The sequence below is a fragment of the Alligator mississippiensis genome, chromosome 1, assembly GCF_030867095.1.
Source record: "Alligator mississippiensis isolate rAllMis1 chromosome 1, rAllMis1, whole genome shotgun sequence".
Lineage (NCBI taxonomy): Eukaryota > Metazoa > Chordata > Crocodylia > Alligatoridae > Alligator > Alligator mississippiensis.
Window position 1 is genome coordinate 244657308 of NC_081824.1, and position 19610 is coordinate 244676917.

The 19610-nt window shown below is 43.1% G+C and overlaps 2 protein-coding genes across 4 annotated transcripts in view; one reads left to right on the top strand and one right to left on the bottom strand.

Moving 5' to 3' along the window:
- Nucleotides 1-19610, top strand: part of CMSS1 (cms1 ribosomal small subunit homolog) — a 417726-nt gene that overhangs the window by 71231 nt on the left and 326885 nt on the right. The window contains exon 2 of the mRNA XM_059720440.1: nucleotides 16593-16712. The gene's annotated coding sequence lies outside the window, so the exon portion shown is untranslated. The remainder of the gene's footprint in view (nucleotides 1-16592; nucleotides 16713-19610) is intronic.
- Nucleotides 1-19610, bottom strand: part of FILIP1L (filamin A interacting protein 1 like) — a 343045-nt gene that overhangs the window by 66233 nt on the left and 257202 nt on the right. The window lies entirely within an intron of this gene.

Below are 19610 nucleotides of genomic sequence, written 5' to 3' on the forward strand. Positions count from 1 at the left end.
GATGTAATACAGCTTGCAAGACTTTGGTCCATTTGGGATTCAGGAGAGCTGTGCTTTCTGATAGATTAATGATTTAGGAATTTGTCTTGGTTGTGTGGTTCAGTTCCCTAGTCTGGAAAAGTATTTAGAGAATTTCTTGATCTCCTAGTGTACAGTCCCTGGTAGTTTCTTGTACTAACATTGCCGATAGCTGGTGCTCTTCAAGGAGCCTCTTGGGTTTTGGGAATGTGTTTAGCAGACTTCAGCCACTGCTTTGCTTTTGAGGTCTGCAACAAAATTTTCAAAATAAAATAAAGTACCTCAAGCAAAGAGGGGAAGAAATATAAGGGAGTATTGATTAAATCATCTACCCTTCTGGAAGCTGCTGAAGGACAGTCAGCAGAAGGAGCTATACTAAGTTCAGCAAGACGGGTATGGTCATATCTGGGAATACGTTTATCAGTCTGATACCTCCAGATAACACTGTTGATGGACTGGACTGTAACTAAGAAAATCATATGGGGGATGAACTGAATGCAGCTTATTCAGGCAAAGTGCTTTATGCCTAAAAGCGTTTGCTGGAGCACAAGGGAGTTACTTAAACAGTTCATGGTCAGAGACTTATAATAGTAAAAACAAAACCAAACCTGTCATTCTCTAAAATCCGAGTAGTTCCTGTACAAACTCTGTTCCATGCCACTCACTTAATGACATTTCCCCCAGTAACTTCTCCATAGCTAAAGGAATTCTTGTAGAACTCTTTTGGCTTACTCTGTCTCTGGGCAGCAAGCTGAGAGCTCATAATGTAAAGTCTATTACGCCTTAGATGGAGGATAGGATAGCTAAAGTCTTTTAACACAGTTGTATATGCATTGAGTTTGTAATCACAGTACATATGTGCAGATTTCATTTTGGGGCTTCCTGTGTATTAAAAGATGCATTGGAGTATACAGTACAGTGATAGAATGTAAAAAAGGTAAAATTGTAAGCTGGACAGAATATATTTCTTTCTAAAAAAATACAACTGTAAGTTTGAGGTGTAAATTATTTTTTTTTAAACTGAACTGCATGAGCACAAGCCATTTTTATAAGACTTTTCCAGATCTCTTACCTTTTTTCTTAACAGGGCCATAAAACTTCTCCAATCTTGGGTGATCCTACTGATACAAAAATCTAGACCTTTTTTTTCAATGCTTCCTGTTATTACAATTGTTTATAGATAGCAGTAGTCAGTAGCAGGGCTGAAGGATAAAAGTCTTAAGTTACATTTTTTCCAATAAACTTTTAATTTTTAGAAAAATACATATAAAGAAGTGTGTGGGCTGAATGAATGATAAAGCACCATAGACACAGATTTTGAAAGACCTTCTTTCTCAAGAATAGTTTGTTATAAATAACTCCACTAAGTCTTGACTGGGTTTTAGCCTAACATTTGTTTGTTTTACACTAACTCAATAGAATTCTGGTGATAGTAAGTTTGTTATCCTTTTTATTTGGTTGTGTCTTTAGTAGATGAGAAGAGACTAAGTACGTGTGCAACAGGTTAATGCTTTATGTTCCTGATGAGGAAGGAAGAGGTGGAATGAATGTAATTAAATTAAAATAGAAGAAGTTATTTTGTTACAGGGAAGCCAATTGCATGTTTGGGATGATTAAGTTTAATAGCAAGAATGGTAGAAATAAACACTTTATATGGAAAGGATGAAATGGCTTTGACTTGGGAATGTAACATGGAGCTTTCAACTACTAGCCTTCAGCATGTATCTAATGTTGCCAGATACAGTTTGTTCACTGACCAGTCTTCTGTGCATTAGAGGACTCAGTAGCATTCCTAGTGGGATAGGTATTTGTGTTGTAAAACTACAGCTGTAGCTGAGGTCAGTTAACATCTTGGTTGATAATTTTGGCAGAGGGGCCTAGATCTGACAGAGATAGAGGCTGGACTACCTTATAATTGTTAGAATTAGAGAGGAGAAAGTATAACATGCTTACACAATTCTAAGGGAAGTTCTGCATTCCTTTAGAACTGGACTTGAAAAATCAAGTGACATAAATGTGCAGTTTCTTTAAGCACATTAAAATCTTTTACCAATGTTTGTATTGGGAAACTTTAACATATGAGAATGTGTCCAGAAAGTTTATACTTCAGGACATGATAGCATTTCCTGTATCAGTAAGATTAAATACTGTTTGACTTGAGGTCAAGTAATATGGGATCTGTTTAAGCTTTTATGAAAGACAGCCCTGAGGTTCCTGATTTCTTCCTTCGTTTAGTCTCTGGAACAAGTGACTGAAACCTGATTAGACCTTAGCTTTAAATACAGCCCTGAAAAGGGTACTGTACACACATTGAAGTCATGGTGTTGCTTGTTTAAGCATAATTTGACTAATTTTCATTGCTTCTGTATTACAGGAAGTGAATTTTTTTTATGTCATCTTTTCCATTTTAAGCATACTTTGATGGTAGGAGAGCTTCTGCTTTTTGGAAATGGATTCCCAGATGCCTCAGAGGGTCTTTGTAATTACGGTTTATAGTTAAGGTTTAGGGTTTTTGTAGGTAAGGTATATAAAGGAAGCTAGATGCTATATCTCTCTTTGCAAACTGCAAGGGTGTATGGAGGGAGGTGATTGGTTCTCTAAAACCTGGTTTCAATTAGAATGAGGTGGTAGTTCCATGCACTCTTTATTAAAGGACTGCAGATAAATAAATCTAACTTATTTTCTTTACCAGCTATTAACAAACAACACAAAATTGTCTATGCTTATTTCAACCGTGGTCTTATCCTATACTTGTCATTGTGGATCTAATCCCCTTCTGGAGTTAAATGGAGGTACTAATTATCAAACCCCCTTCCCATTCCTCTCTCCCCATGGAGGGGAGTGATTTATTTAACAAGAAGAAGAAGAGCAAAAGTGTTTTTATGCATGAATGAATTTCTGCTCTATGGTCTCCAGGAAGAAGAAAAGACTGAAGAGGGATTTTCAGTGTTCATATTGTAATACGATGAGGTTTGTGGTGGTTCTTTTGCTCTTACAGAGGAGAAAGGGGATGGGGGAAGTAACTGAAGTTTTAGGCTTGCCACTGGGAAACAGTAGGACTGTGCGAAGCTTCCGTAGCTGATTCACTTCAAAGGAGATTTGTCCCGATTCACAGTCTTAAACAAATGATGTTCAGTCTCACGTTAGTCTGAATTCAGGAATGGCGATAGTATGGGCATCAAATGGGCTTTCATGCATATGGAGAAGCTCTTCTATCAAATGGAACATGTTTCTGCTGTGGGCTGCATGATGTCTGGGTGAAAGAAAAGATTCTGCTGCTTTGGCATGGTTTGGTGGTTTTTGACATTGAAGAATTATTGTGCCTTGGCCTGTAATAGAGGTTTGGCCTGGGGTTGTCAGCTTATTTCAGCCTATCTTTATTTTCTGCCATTGTTGCTCAAATATTCCATCCCTCCCTATCTCCATTTTTATTTATTAGCCACTCTTTGCTACTAGTCTTCTTTTTGGGAGAATAACTATTGAGGTTATAATGGCAGGGACATATGAAGTGTTTAGTTCTTCCTGAGAATTTTAGAAAATAATCTCCACAAATACAAAAGTTTCTTTTGTCTTCATTAATACATTTTGCTTAGTTTTCCTGCTATTAAGGAACTGATAAGGGCCCCAGAATATGACTACTGATTTATGAACTCAAATTTGTATGCAAGCTGTAAATAGCCACATTGCATTCATCGATTACTTCTGATGTGCTTAATTTAACAGTGAGAGTAGCGGGTACGTGTTCCTTTCCAAAGTTTACGTCAAAATCTGAAGGGCATTCTAATTAGTAAAATTTCTTTGTGTCTCAGTTGTACATCTTTTATGTGAAATTGATTTCCATATATTGGGTATCTCAAGAAATTTCAAATTCCTGTGCTGCAGAAGGGTAATCATTTTTTTTTGCCTGAATACATTTCTTATGTTCTTATGGTTAGCCAGGAGAAAACACGTTTTTTAGGCTGGAGAAAAAACTCCGTTGCTAGAAAACACCTTTTTTTCCATTATTGGAATACACAGACTTAATCACAAACATGGGTTTTAAGAGAGATTCCTTTTTAAAGTAAGATTTAGTTGAAAGCTGATCACATGGCTTGTCGTCTGTCCTTTGGCAACCAGCTACTTGTGGTAACAGGGATCACTGGTACATATAACTTGAGAACCGGAAACTTTAAAATTAAGCCATATTTTCTGGGTCAGTTCTTGGCAATGGATGTTGAAAGAAGTACTTGTTCTGTCTTTGGTGTCAGAAGTTGTGTGAATACTGGAAAGGCAGGTGAGTCAGGAGTGCAAGTCCTCTATTCTAAAAACTACTTGAGCAGTTCATGCTCATGTGAAAAAAATGCCCAGCCTCTAAAAATGTCTGCTTTTACATTGGGCATTCATAGAGTCTTGAAACCAGTATAAAGTAGTCACTTCCATACTAACATTACATCATCTCATTTGCAGAGTCACTACTATACTTGTCTATACCTCCACAAAGGCCTCCCCAGTGGGATATCACATTAAAAGCATTACATCATCAGAACAAAGGCTTTATTGGTTGATGATACCCTGAGGGTAGGATGCTGAATGGTAGTTTCATGGGGAAGAAGTAATCTTACTGAATTAACCCTTTTGTAGTCATCTCATTATATTTTGTAAATAGTCTAGTGTATTAATCCGAGTATGTGAAATAATCCCTTACAAACATAATGGCATGAGAAGGGTATATGTTAAGTAGAGAAGATTTATAACTTGGTGCTAATTCACTTTCAATTTCTTTCAGTAAATGCTGGCTAAAGTTGATTTCCCCCCCCCCCCCCCCCACATGCACAATTAAGTTTATAGAACATTTTGTTAAAATTTCACAAGGTGTAATTGCTATTATTAATTAATTCAAAGAAGGCAGACCAATAATTTCCACACAGTCTGTAGTTTAATTTATTGAAGAATGATCCACTTAAAAATACTGGAAAGAAATATTTTTGGTCATGGAATATTAAACTTCTCTTTCTAAGCTAATTTAAGCTCCTTTTAGAGTTATTCACTTGTTAAGTACCATGTGTAGAAAATTATTGTTATATGCCTGGCAAGTTCAAGTATTTAAATTCAAAACCAACTTAGTGTTTAGTGAGAGCAGTATGAAGTGGGTATCAAAATTTTTCATCTTTTTTGATTTTTCCTGTTTCTTTTACTCTCATTTTAATGTAAATGAATGCTAATTATACAAGCTGAAGCATAAAGATATGAAGTCTCTTAAGTATTGGAAACAAAGTCCTTTTAAAAAAGAAAGTTGCACATAAAAATATGGACATATTGACTATCATAGTGTTGAAATGTGATATCCTCTTAATTTTTCTTTCAGTGGCATTTTAATTTGAGGATCACAATCAAACCTTGCTAAACAATCTCAGGATTAGATCTGTTAATAGTTAGCCTTAAGGTACATCTACTTTATGAGATTTGCATGTCAAATAGTGAATATGTTAGGCATCATAATGAAACAATACTGCTGCTATGTTTCTTGCATTAGCATCCTTAATTTTTGCTGGCTGTATTGCAGATTACCTCTCATTCCTGTAGAAGGAAATAGGATTTGCCAGATCCTCATGTAGCAAGGATCGGATCCCAGGGGTGGCTGTGACACCCCCTGGTGGCCTTGCAACTCCTCTGATCAAGCTCTCTGGCTCCCCTTCCTTTTCCTTCACCTGCCATGCTTTGATATCATGAGTTGAAGGGTGAAAAGGGAGGCTGCCCTTGGATCCCAGATTGCACCCTTGTCTAACTTCGACCAGCAGGTCTCTCAGACCCCATTGGTCGCAATCCTGCTTCTTGTGCTAAGGGGGCCCTCTTGGCCCATCCATGCCCCTAGGGCATGAATTGCCATAAGGGCTAATTTCATGGCCTCTGACCTTCCCTGTAGCCACACCCATGCCTTGCAGATGTCACCCATTCAATCAGTCTCCCTTATTGAGGCCTCAGCCTTCTTGGGCTTTGCCCCTTTTCTCCTGCTGGACCTTCTAGCTCAGGCTCACTGTGTCAAACCTGTGTCCAGTTTTGGCCCCCCACTACAGAAGGGATGTGGGCAAATTGGGAAGAGTCTGGCAGAGGGCAATGAAAATGGTTAGGGAGCTGGGACACATTACTTTATGAGGAAGGACTGAGGGACCTGGGCTTATTTTGTCTGGAGAAGAGAAGACTGAGGTGGGGATTTTAAAGCAGTCTTTAAATTCCAGAACTGGGGGTCGAAAGAGGATGGAGCTAGGCTGTTCTCAGTGGTGGTAGATGACAGAACAAGGAGCAATTTTCTCAAGTTCAGCAAGGGAAGTTTAGGTTATATATTATGAAAAACTCTTTCACTAGGAGGGTAGTAAAGTACTGGAACAGGCTACCCAGAGAGATTGTGGAATTTCCGTTGTTAGAGGTTTTTAAGACCCATTTAGACAAAGCCCTGGCTGGGATGATGTAGTTGGGGATGCTCTTGTTTTGAGAAGGAGGTTGGACTAGATGACCTCCTGAGGTCCCTTCCAGCCCTAATTTTGTATGATTCTGGGCTCCGGCCCTTGTCTCACGTACTCTGGCTCTGGGCCCTCTGGCCCTATCTCTGTTCTGCTCAGTCACTGGCCCCCCCCGATCCTGTCTCTACCATGCTTGGGCACTGCTGGGACTCACCATTGATAGTCCTAGCGCAATCTGCTGGTTCAAGCTATAACAAAGAAATAAGCCCTGTAGCAAAAACACTAATGCCATGCCATGTTTGCACAAAAACATCAGCTGTACCACAAACTGCACCCTATGCTGAGTCCTATCCCCCTGCAAGCCAGAAGTATCCTACTTGCATTTTCCCTAGGGTAGCCCAGGGGTCAAGCCGGGACCTCTTCTGAAGCCTCCCTTTTCCAGAGCTATTTCCCTTTCAGCCTGCAGAGCCAGACTGACTGCCCTGGCTCAGACTCTGATTTTATATGCTCCCCAAGCCCTGCCCCCTTCCAGTTAGGTGACTTCCCCAGCCACCCACAGGAATTTTCATTATGGGCTTGATGAACAGCCAGCCTTTCCTTCTGTAGCTAACCCCCCTGCTCAGCTTCCTGCGTTTCATCTGCTGCAGTTTCACTCTCTTAGAGTAACAGGAGCTCTAAGCTTCCTGTTATACTCAGCACCCCTGAAAATCAAGATCCCCAGGTGGGCAACCTTGTGTGCCTCAGTTTAGTCATCTATAAATAGGCTTGATACTTCAAATATAGGTGGAATATAAATGCCAAATGAGGTTTTCAGAGGGAAGGTGTGAAGTGTATAAAGTTCTCATCTTTAAGAATATGGTGGAATTAAGTGCTATGCTAGTCCTGTAGGCCAAAGATGGGATTTGGTACCTGGCTAGTTGATTCTTGCTCCCTTCCACCCATCAAGTATTCTGCCTGGCAAATAATCTGACTCTCTCTTGTAGCCTTTCCTCCTTCTGTTGCTCATTATTGGGGATCATCATCCTGATTTTTCAAACTCCCCAGTGATTTTTACTGCAGGAATGCAGTAAACTGGGTGCTAGCTCAAAGGATTGTGAGCTGTATTTGTTAGGTATATGTACTTGCTTTCCATGAATGATTTAGAAACAAGGATTCATTCTCGGGTGGATATCTGGACTGGTAGAGATTCCTTAAGAAACTGGAATTTACCTTTTGATGATATAATATATCACCTATTAAATTCTTTCTATTTGACAGTAATTGAAAATGATGTTGGTCAAAACAAAACTAAACAAAAATACTTCAAATACAGGTTTCCACTTTGTTTTGTATAAGCAGTACTGCCTTAATCAGCAGGACCACATTCTAAAAACCATCTTGGGTCATGCTAGTTTTTTCAGCAGCAGAAGTAAGTTGCTATCTTTTATTGAGTTATTGCTTCAGAGCCAACGTGGTGAAGAGACTGCATACTTGGTTCTGTTCCTTCTTGCATGTCAAGAGCAATGTTTATTCAGTTCTGACAGTGAGACTGGACAAGTGCCAGTTGGAGGAGCAACTTGCAGGCCTTCCTGATGATGAGTAGCAAGAATGAACACAACTTGAATCTCAGGTTGCAGCTTGAGTTGACAGGACTGGGAGGTAAAGGAAAGTACCATTTTACTTGTAAATAGAGCAACTTTCATTTGATGTCTTTTCGAAGCAATATACATGGACCTCCACAATGTCCCTTCTAGAATTGTTTTTCAGAATAGAACCACATTTTCACACATTTAATTACATACTTGCAAATTTTATAGATTTTTCCCTTACTTTCATCTTGAAGCACTGCTCCTAGAGCCCCGTAACTAATGCTGCCATCACTTCCCTGCCCCCAAATTTCCAGCCCTGCGAGAAGCCGCATGGTCTTGATGACATGGTTCTGCATGCTAGGTCTTGCTAGCACATGGTTGCTCTGCAGCTGGGTCTGGCATGAGGGGCTGTGCTGTTATACTGGATCATACCCACAGACCAGCCCTGTGCCACTCATCCAGTCCACAGGGCTAGAGGGGTTGAACACTGAACTTGAGCTCAACTTCGTTGTATTCATAAAGAGGTAAGTCAGGGCAAATTTTTATTCTTTTTACGTGAAGTAAATGTGTTCCCCTTCACTTAATTGTACACCGATTTAAGGGAAGAGTTTATGCGTGGTTTTATAAAAGTGCATTTTAGTTTATCTTTTAGCACTTTTGAATTAAGCCTTACCAAATTTTTCATCAATGTCAGAGTAACACAGCAATGCTGTTATGCAGTTCTCTTTTGGAACATCTTAAATATTTTGCAGGATTTTTTATAATTTGCAGGGAGTGTTGGAAGAAAATACCTGACAATTCTGTACACACACAATACTGGGGAAAAGCTTATTATCTAGTTACTGTAGCCTGGAGGAGGTCTCATGAAGTTAAGTATTCTGTGTGTATAAGCAATATATTACTGCATGGATGTCCCCCTTTATTTCACATTCAGGTTGAAAATCCATTTGACCATGACCATTTTAAGTCCCAGGCATATTTTAACTGGGACTTGATTCTTTAAATATTTTATTTTTGAAAGATTTATCATGACCATTACTGAACATTATTGTATCTCTCTAATCTGTCCAGCACATTTTATTTATTTTTTACTACTCTAGAATTTGCCCTTGTGCTATCTAATTTTGCATGACTCACTGTGGCAATATTTAGCTATTTTTGTCCCATATTTTCATGTATATTCTGATGGACTATGTTCCTATTACCATGCTCATGCTCTTAGGAAGCTTGTAGCAATTTTCCAGGTCAGTGAATGACTCATAACAGGCAAAATGACTTTTGTTTGATGGAGCTACCATAGTACTTAGATAACCTACTTTACTAGGATGTCATTTAGCTGGAATTCCACTATTTGTCTCAGCAGCAATAATAGAAATCCTCAGGAAAATGTATATGTTAAGTTTGGGGGTTTTCAAGTCATCAAGCTGGGTTGCCATTTTGTTAATTTATTCCACAAAATATGTTTTGTGAAGAAGTATTTATATAGATTTTTCCTTTTACCATTTTTAGGGGGGAAATGCTGCTTTACATACTTTCTGAAGGTCTACTCGTTTAAAAAAAAAGTCGTAAAATAAGCCTCTCCTAAGCTGTACTTGAAAGATCTAGTCCATAAAAAGATAGGCAGCTAAACACTGGTAAACTATAGCAATGAGTTTACATGAAAAGAATGTTGGATCCCCAGTGTTGTTGCTTTGGGAAGCAATTCACAAAAGAATCTTCCATCTGGAAACTGAAAGGACAAAAAGTTTATTTAAGGTGGCCTTTAATTTTTTTTAAAGCCTGCTTCTGCTGTACATAGCTAAAGTTATATATTCTGCAGTATGAGTCATGGATGTCTTTATGGTTACACATCCTTTTGCGTAAAAGGAATAAACTTTAGAGAAAAGGAAGTTAAGAGAAAACAGAAGTGTGAATAACTGCTAATGGTGTTCTCCCTGGCTCCATTCAGTCTGCCATTTCATCATACATAAAGGGGGTACTTCAGAGATTCCTTTCTTGGCACATAAGTGGCAACACATGTTTGAAACAGTGAATGGAAACTGTAGGAAAAAAATGACAGGCATATGGCAATAGGAAGGCAAGGGAAAATTTGTTGCCCTAATGTTAGCCACATAATTGGTGCACTTAACTTCTGAGAGACTGATTTATTTAAAGAAAAAAACTGTGTTCCCTGTTTGTGCAGGTTTTCTGTATGCAGTCCAGTCTGTATCTTCCCCTGCCTCTTTGTCAAACCCATGGCTGCACAGGTCTCAAAGAAAAAGGAGGAATGTGGGATGTAGGAGATCTTTGCTGAGGAAAAGAAGGGAATACCTGGATGCAAAAAACACAAGCTTCACTTTAGCATGTCTTTTGGCATGAGGAAAAAAAGTAAAACTGAAAGTGGAAGTGTGATGGCTTTTATTTAAAGGTTGAAGTTACTAAAAATGTTTGATGGCTTCACACAGCATATTGAATTTACTAATTATTGAAGAGAAGAGGCGGCATGTCGTACAGTGTTTTCAGGGGTAAATTCATACCCAAAGGTAGTGTCCTAATTTTGGGTACTGTATTTAAAAGGAACAGCACTGTGACTGCAGTGGGGCCATGCAGCTGTTCAAGCTGTTTGTGGCTCTACAAAAGAGGGCAGAACTACTACAAAATATTACCTCTTTCAAAGAGGAACCTCTCCATAAAGCTACATTTTGAGCACTATGTATAACACCTGTACAGTTACCTGTTTCACAGGTTTTACAGGGGTCTGTAGGACTCTCAGCATCCCACAGTTCCTCCCCTACCATCCTCCCTCCCCCTCCAGGGGGAGAGGGAGGAAGAAAGAACACTGGCTTCCTGACCACCTGCCCAGGTGCAAGGTGCTGGGAAGTCCTGCTTGGGACCCTCCTGCTGCTAGCGCTGCTGCAAGGGTCCCAGAAAGGGACTCTTACAGCAAAATTCTTACAGAGGCAGTAGCAATTCCAGATGCCACTTGCAGGATGGCAGAGCTGGTGCTGGCTGCACCTCTATAGTTGTGATGAAGCCACTGCTGCCTGGCTCCACTAATCAGCTGATCAACAGAGCAGGCAGATGGGGGCAATTAGGGTGAAGGTGAGGGAATTCCTGCTTGCAGATCCCCAACAGCAGCACTACTGGAGGTGGTGAGGGTAAGAGGAACAGTTCTTCTCACCCCCGACACCTCCTCAGGCGGCTCTTCAGCAGCTATTCATTGACAGTATGGCCCCCTTCCCCACAGGGGAGAGGCTAGGCTGTCAGTGATTGGGCTTCTCTGAGTGTCCTATCCATCCCTTTGATGGAAAATTCACCTTTCATATGACTGTAGCTCTCCAGCTGGGGTTCGGGATGCCCGTACCCTCCTATAGCACTATATTTTTTTTCAGTGCTTCCTTGTGCTGAGACAAGTTGTAGCACTACAAATGAATGGCTATCAATACCTAGCGTCTCTCCTTGCTGGTTGTGACAGAGGGAAGGGCTCATGAGAAGCCTGTCTCCATTTTCTCAGCAACCTTGTCCAGGGATCTGGCATCACCTGTCTCCAAGTGTCCTGGTGACTGAATGGAAAGAGCAGCATTAGAGCTCTCCCTCCCATTGCAGAAAATACTTGTAGTTTTTTCTTTGGCCTGGACCTGGGAATTTTTCTGCCAGATATAGATGATTTTTTTTTAAAGGTGGTAGAGATTCAGTTTTTCCATTGAAGGACAGTTTTGACCAAAAAAAAAAAGAACATCTGACCAGTCCTACTCCTCACAGTCCATATTCTGGTGTGTTATCTGTTTAGTTCCCCCCCCCCCCCCCCCCCCCCCCCGGGGTAGCTTGACTCCCAGAAAATCATAATTGAGTGTTTGGGAGCCTCAACAGATCATATACCTAATGTGAGGAATTCTTTATTCACAAAATACAAGGTACAGTTGACCAGGTACATGCTGGGTTCCTTTCATCTTCTGTAGCCATATGTTTTGGCCATTTCTGAGCACTGGATGGGAACTACAGCGAAATATCTAGTTTTAAGCATTGCACCTTCAAACCTAATGTCTTTTAAAAGTGAACTACAAATATTTAATTATTTTTTCTTAAATTAATGGAGGGAGGGGTAAATGGTGTTTAAGATACTAGCATAGATGTGAACTCTGGCTCTTTCTAAAAAAAAACCTCCAAAAACAACATTAATTAGCTTTTTTAACAGCAGTAACTCCTAAAATTTTGAGAAATCTGAGCTGCATATTTTCTGGTTTCTTACCCAGAGCGAGTGACTTCATAAATGCGACAAAAGGAATGAAAACAAGGGTTTTGAATGGAAACCTGTTTATGGTTTTTTGGGTTGTCATTCATCCTAGAAAAAGCTGGGATATGCTTGATTTATATTTATCAGGCTCCAAACCATTTGGTGACGATCTTGAATTTTGTTAAAATTAAAATGAAAACCCTTCTCAAGGAAGAGTTTTAGGGATAAAAGAACCCCACCTTTTCCAATAACTTTTGTATTTATTATCCTACCAAAGTGTGCTCATTGGACCTACAGACTTTACTTACATACTTCATTGACTTCAACAGAATTGCTTGCATAGATGGTTGCAGATCTGATGTGATGTGTGTGTAGCCCTTCCTTCAATCAGTCTAATTCAGTTCAAGTCAGTGGGATGCCTAACATGAGTACAAGTTTTCAGTATTAGGCTTGTTTAATGTATAATCTTATCCAGTGGCCCCTGTGAAAGTTCATTTACTTGAGACTTTTTAAATGAAACTTAAGAAGAGCACTGGAGGATAAATCCTAGGGAGCATACCTGCGTAAACGAGGACAGATGGCTTCAGTAGTTTAGCATATCTTTTTTTATCTATGACCCTAAATAGTCTGTGGAGGTTCACGGCTGTGTATGTGCTTTCAATTGCCTTTGTGTTCAGCCTCATGTAAGTAAGTGACATTCCTCCAAAAACCACAACATGCTTTTGTCATTTTCTGGCAGCAGTACCAAGTGTGTGTCTGCAGTGACCCCTTTATTGTCTTCCAATGGAAACCGGTAGTGTAGAGATCCAAAGTAGGAACTGGTAGGAGAAATGGGATTTGTATATAAACATTGTGTCACAACCCAAGGGTGTGATTTTGTGTGTGCGTGCTTCGGCACTGCTAAATTATTTCCCGCCACAAGGCGCTTTCTTTGCTGGGTGGATTTCTCAGTTGCAAAGAGAAAACCCTGGTGCAAAGGAGTTCCTGCCACCCGCATGCAAATTTGTGTCCACCAATATTGGCCAGTTCTAAATTATTCCCACGTGGTGGCTAGCGATTGGCTTGCTAGCCGTATAAGAGGCTTGAGCGGTTTCCGCCCAAGTTGGAGGACTCCACAACCATCTGGAGGAGGAGGACTTCACGTCTCGTGAAGAACTCTAAGCTCTGCGGAGCCTGTCGGACCCAGTGTATACCTTGAGAAGGCTATAGGGGTCTGATCAACCTCTGGCCTCTCCCCATTGCCCAACGATCCCTCGATGAACCCCTTCCCTGCGTGCAAGTTCCACGGAGCCTAGAAAACTTCGTGTGAGTGTATCCAGAGCTCTTTCTCCGAGTTGTTTTCTTCGGTTGACACAACGGGCTCGCGTTTTTAGAGCCTTCAACCAGATTGGGCTAGAGTTCGCGTGGAAGGAACTCTTGTCCGCTTTTCTTCTTTCCTGTCTGTAACTGCAACTCAAGCAAGTTTTCCTGCCTGCACCGCGACCATCTATGGTGTAAGTAAAATAATCTTTAATCAACCGCTACGCGTCCGTGCCTAATTCTAGTCCATCGGCCTGCATTCCCCGACCCGCGTGCCAGGGCTGCTGGCCACAGCCCGCCGCGCGCCCCCGAGGGCCTCGGACCGCTCCTGGCCCGCACATGGCGACAAGGATGGGATCAGGGGAAGGCACGCTGGAGCTAGAATTAGTTAAGAACTGCCCTTGGCGCAGTGGAAAACGCCAAGTGGAAAACTTTATGGAACTGGAGGCGCATATCGCTTACCACCAGGCGGGCAGAACGGGTGAGAGGTTTATCAGCGGACGCCTTTAGCTGAAGGGAGAAGAGGGAGCTTCCGAAGACGGAGCCCCGAAAGAGAGGGAAGTGTATTTTCACCCCGTGGCATTCGGGTGTATAATGAGTGATGAGCAGGTCCTGTTCAGGCCCCTCGACACTGTGTCCCTCGCCAGAGTCAACCCGGGGGGCGCAGTAAACCCGACCCTCACCCGGGAGTGTGCCCATTGCCTAAGATGTGCTCAGGAGAGTGGAGAACCGGTGCCGATCGACCAGTTCGCCCCCTTTATGCTGGCGTCTAGATTAAGGGGTCGCGAGCTTCCATCCGAGCTCCGTGAAGATCTGGAGACAGAGGGACGTGCCGCAGATGAGAGGGTGGCCCCACAATACGACAAGGGGGGAGTGCTAACTGCAACTTTTCGCGCTGTAACCGATCTAATGCAGAAGAATTTAAGTTTGAAAGCCCAGCTGCATATGGCCGTTCAAGCGGTCCAAGAAGCAGCTGCGAAAGAGAATCCTGAGACGCCACGTCAAGATGGCGCCGAGCAAGAGGGAGACCGCATGGAAGAACCGGAAGAGAAGGGTGGAGCTTCAGAGAAACCCGCGAGAGTTCGGCCGGCGACCCCGCCCACCGATGCAGCGTTGCTTCTGGCGACCACGCCTTCATGCCGACGGAAGGGAGAATCGAGTGGAGGAGTGCCCCTCCTGCCTGAAGTAACAGCAGCAATGACTCCAGCAGCAGTAGTTTAGCCTGTAACATCAACCAGACGAGTTGCTACTGCCTATTACGCTTGCACCAGAACTGAATTACAGGAGTTGTGCAGAGATTCAAGAATCCAGCATGAAGAAACGCTAGCTGTATGGTTGGGACGTTTGGTCGTGGAACTTGGATCCGACCTGCTAAACCAGGAAGAAGCAAGCTTCTTGGTCAGACAAGCTTCGTGGAGTAGAGGACATGTCACTGACATCGACATGGTGGTGTTCAACGTTCACTGGCCTATTCCAGTGCCAGCGCTTGTTGCAGGACTGATCGGTCAAAAAGCCCACACATGGCATGATGGACGGCCAGAACATACCGGCGCAGAGCAACTCATGCTAGCGATCATCGGAGTCTCGTACTGTGCCTGGAACCCCAGAGCATGTGCACTAGGACTGACATCACTCCAGCGAATAAGACCATGGCCTCACCGTCATCTACGAGATCCTGGAACCGTTCCAGTAACCATTCATAGCATAGATAGTTGTCTTGAGGTTTATGGGCGAAAGAACATTGTCGTCCTCCGGATTCTGCTTAACCCAGTGGTGAACCGACCCGTGAGTAACCTTCTTCGTAAGTTGTCACGACTGCGTATCCTGATGGAGCGAAGATTATCTAGTGATCGGGAACGTCGATACCCGACTGAGGCTCAAGGCACAAGACATCGAGAATCTGACCTTCCATCATTGCCACAGAGAACACCAGAGGAGCGATACATGTTTGGATTTCTCCTACAGCATTCTGGACTCAATAAGCGGCAACTTCGGATTTTAGGGGACGCAGGCCAATGGCAACTGGCCTATGAGTTAGGTTTCCATTATTTAGAAGAATTAGATGACGGCTCCTTGACGATTTCATCCAGTTGAGTGTGCAAGAAAGAGTAGTTTAAAGTAGCAAACGCTTGTATTATATGTTTTAAAAATGATAGTGTAGTTCCATGGAAATTTTGTAAATATTTTGTTATATGTTAACTTATTTTTTGAGAGTTTTGTTTACAGACCCGGAATTCAGAGTTTGTGGCGGAGAGAAGCCCCAAGAAGGATAACATCATCGGAAGAAGTGAGGGCTTGATGCGCGACTTCGCCATGACGCCCTCTGAAGCCCTGATCGTGCAGTTCTTTGTTATGAATCTGATTATGTGTATATGTATTTGTGTTGGTTATTATCTGATTCGATCCCTGGAGGACGAACTTCTTATGTTAGCTAATTTTGTGTTTATCCATTTAGTTCGATGACCCGTGGTAAGAGCTCTCGATAACCCAAGTAACGAGCGTATGGCATAATTCAGCTGTGCCTTCAACAAGGGGGGGATGTCACAACCCAAGGGTGTGATTTTGTGTGCGCGCGCTTTGGCACTGCTAAATTATTTCCCGCCACGAGGACCTTTCTTTGCAGGGTGCGTTTCTCAGTTGCAAAGAGAAAACCCCGGTGCAAAGGAGTTCCCGCCACCCGCATGCAAATTTGTGTCCCACTATTGGCCAGTTCTAAATTATTCCCACATGGCGGCTAGCAATTGGCTTGCTAGCCGTATAAGAGGCTTGAGCGGTTTCCGCCCAAGTTGGAGGACTCCACAACCATCTGGAGGAGGAGGACTTCACGTCTCGTGAAGAACTCTAAGCGCTGCGGAGCCTATCGGACTCAGCGTGTACCTTGAGAAGGCTATAGGGGTCTGATCAACCTCTGGCCTCTCCCCATCACTGAACGATCCCTCGACGAACCCCTTCCCTGCGCGCAAGTTCCACGGAGCTTAGCAAACTTCGTGTGAGTGTATCCAGAGCTCTTTCTCCGAGTTGTTTTCTTCGGTTGACACGACGGGCTTGTGTTTTTAGAGCCTTCAACCGGATTGGGCTAGAGTTCGCGTGGAAGGAACTCTTGTCTGCTTTTCTTCTTTCCTGTCTGTAACTGCAACTCAAGCAAGTTTTCCTGCCTGCACCGCGACCATCTATGGTGTAAGTAAAATAATCTTTAATCAACCGCTACGCGTCCGTGCCTAATTCTAGTCCGCCGGCCTGCATTCCCCGACCCGCGCGCCAGGGCTGCTGGCCACAGCCCGCCGCGCGTCCCTGAGGGCCTCGGACTGCTCCCGGCCCGCACACAATGTAGGCTTGAAATAGGGGAAAGGGGTTTGTGAAAGATGGGCATGCATTAGAGGTGTTGCCATATTTGGCGGCTGTGTGGCTTCTTACTAAAGTATGGATATTAGTATAGCTAAATATTTGCAGTTAATTGGAATGAAATTATGTTGATTGTGGGAGCCATGCTTATGTTCTCATTTTGTGGCCCTCGGCTCCCTTGTAACTTAATTTTGCTAAGAAGATGTTGAAGAAAAGTTGGCCTTGTGATGTTCTGTCTAAGTTCTATTTTATGAACAGTCACTAATTCCATGGGTAGATTGTGACATGGAAAATGGCTTAGTCAGTTGATTTTGGTTTCTCTGCCTTGCAGCATCATGTCAGTTTAAAATGCCTCAAAATGCTTTCACTAGGTGCCCTGGCTGATGCTGAGATTTTTGCTTCAGTACATTTGGTTAACTATATCAGCTAACATGCACTCTGAGCGAGTGGGGAAAAAAGTAACTTGATGGCTCTTATGTCATCATATGGCTATGGTATATTTCACAACTATGAAACTGTAGTCACCAAATATGACATTTTTATGGTGTGAGAAACTCCAAACATTTTGTACAGCCTTCTTAACCAACAGGGTTGTATTAGGTCTGTATTCACTGGTTGGCACAATCCCATGTAACAGTATATTTTTGAAAAGGCACATACAGGTGGGCACGGGTGCATTGTGTATGTTATTTTTATTTCTTCTTTAATGCCAGCAACCTTTTCAGCACAAACAAAAGTGGACACTTCCTCTTCCTTTCCTCCTCCCCTGCAGTCTGCTATAACACTGCCTCCCTCCGTTACTTGAGTCCCAGTACCATGAATACTGGATCATGGCCCCTCCCAAATCCCCCTGAGATAGAGAATTACACGTTTCCTTTTATCACGCCTTAGTCTTTGGCCTACCTCTTGCATGAAGGTGGACTGACTGGCTGCTCGCTTACTGCACAGTGACCTTTTGATGCTCCTAATGACCATCTAAAGCTGGTGGTAAGGATGGAAGTCAGGGCAAAACATAGGCTGAGGAAAAGGGATGGAAAGGCAAGAGTCTTGGAGACAAGAGTCCCAGCCATATCTCTGTGTAACTAGAAGCCCTCTCTTCTGGTTCAGCATCTGTTCTTGCCCAAGGTTATTTCTGTCAGTAGAAGCTGGGTTAATGCAAAATACATCTGGAAATTAGCTGTCATTATTGGTTAAGCTTGTGTGATCCATTAACTATAAAACGTGTAAGATACGGAAACTTTGAAAGAGACTATGCATGTGTCTTCAAGTGGAGAAGGTCCGAATCAGATAGAGTTTTCCATTTGTGACAGCAGGGGAAGATACCTATAAGCACATTCATTGTATTCTTTGGGTGAATTTTGGCTAGTGTGGCTTCTAGAAATTCATAGCATGCTTGAGTATCTGCAGCTGGACCCATATCATGTAGTGAACTTACTCTCACATTTTGTGAATGAGAGAGAGAGACTGAGGTTCCATCTGGAACAGACTGAAGTGATCCTAGTGAGTTAGGAGGACACATTGTGAGATACTGATAGGTTCAACATCTGCTAATCCTTTTGAAGAGATTTGTCCCTCTTATTAGTATGGCTTGCTGTTGGTTAGCAGGGAGAGTTCTTGATCTTTGTTTGCTTCTAGATTCTCAGACAGCAGCAGAAGCTTGGAGTGCTTTATTCCAACTGTATCTGCCTGCAAAGTTCTTACTGGTTTCAGCTATTCCCGTCCAGCTGTGGACCTTGCTTTTGTGACCATCCAGACTGGAGAACACCGTGAGTTTTCTCCTACCTTTTCATTGTGTGATCTTTGCATGGAATTACCTTCTTTCCCAAAATTTAGGCCTTGGTTTTCCAAATACATCGTTGTTCGGGAAGGTGCACAGAAGGATTGTAGTTGGAGACTATGGGTGCATGTACATGAGCATGGAGACTGTAATTACAGTGCGTCAGAGCAGACTCAATCAAATCTGCTGGAGCGTGGTAATTACTGTGCGGGCTGGGCCCCGAGCCCGCCCTCGTCGCCATGCGCGGCAGTGATTCCGATCCCACTCTGGCCGCCATGGGCAAGCCGGGGGTGAACCGGGGTCGTACCGGACCCGTCTCCAGTGCATGCGGGCTGTGGCCGGCAGCCCGGACACGCGGGGTGGGAGAGAGCCGCGAAGCGGTTTTGCGCATGTGAGTTAGAATTAGTCACGGAGTCGTAATGGTTGATTGAAAAGATTGTTTACTTACACCCAAAGATGGTATCGGTGTAGGCTGGACTAGTTTCCAGGCACAGCTCCCGCTTGAACCCTCGTTGGTGGATTCTGACAAAAGGATTGCTCCCACGGAGTTTGCTAGGCTCCGCGAGTCCGGTTAAGTTGGGTTTGAAAAGTTTCCCCGGAGTTATTCAGGCTCTGCAGGTCCGATAAGTTTTCCCCGGAGTTTGCTAGGCTCCGCGGGGTCCGAAATTACAGGAAAGGGATACGTCTAGGATTGCGCTCGGTGACGGGGAGAGGCGAGAAGCGAAAGCTCCGTAGGCTCGGTTCTATCGCCTCTCTTGCCTGCTTAGGGGAGGTGCATCGGGTCCGCGAGGGTCCACAGCGCTTGGAGATCTTCACACAGAATCTCTCTCTCTTCCTCCCTCCTCCGGCTTGGGCGGAAACTACCCAAGCCTTTTGTACGGCTAGCAAGCCAATCGCTAGCCGCCACGTGTGCCTAAATTAGGAGTCGGCCAATAACATGGCGCGGACCCTAATAC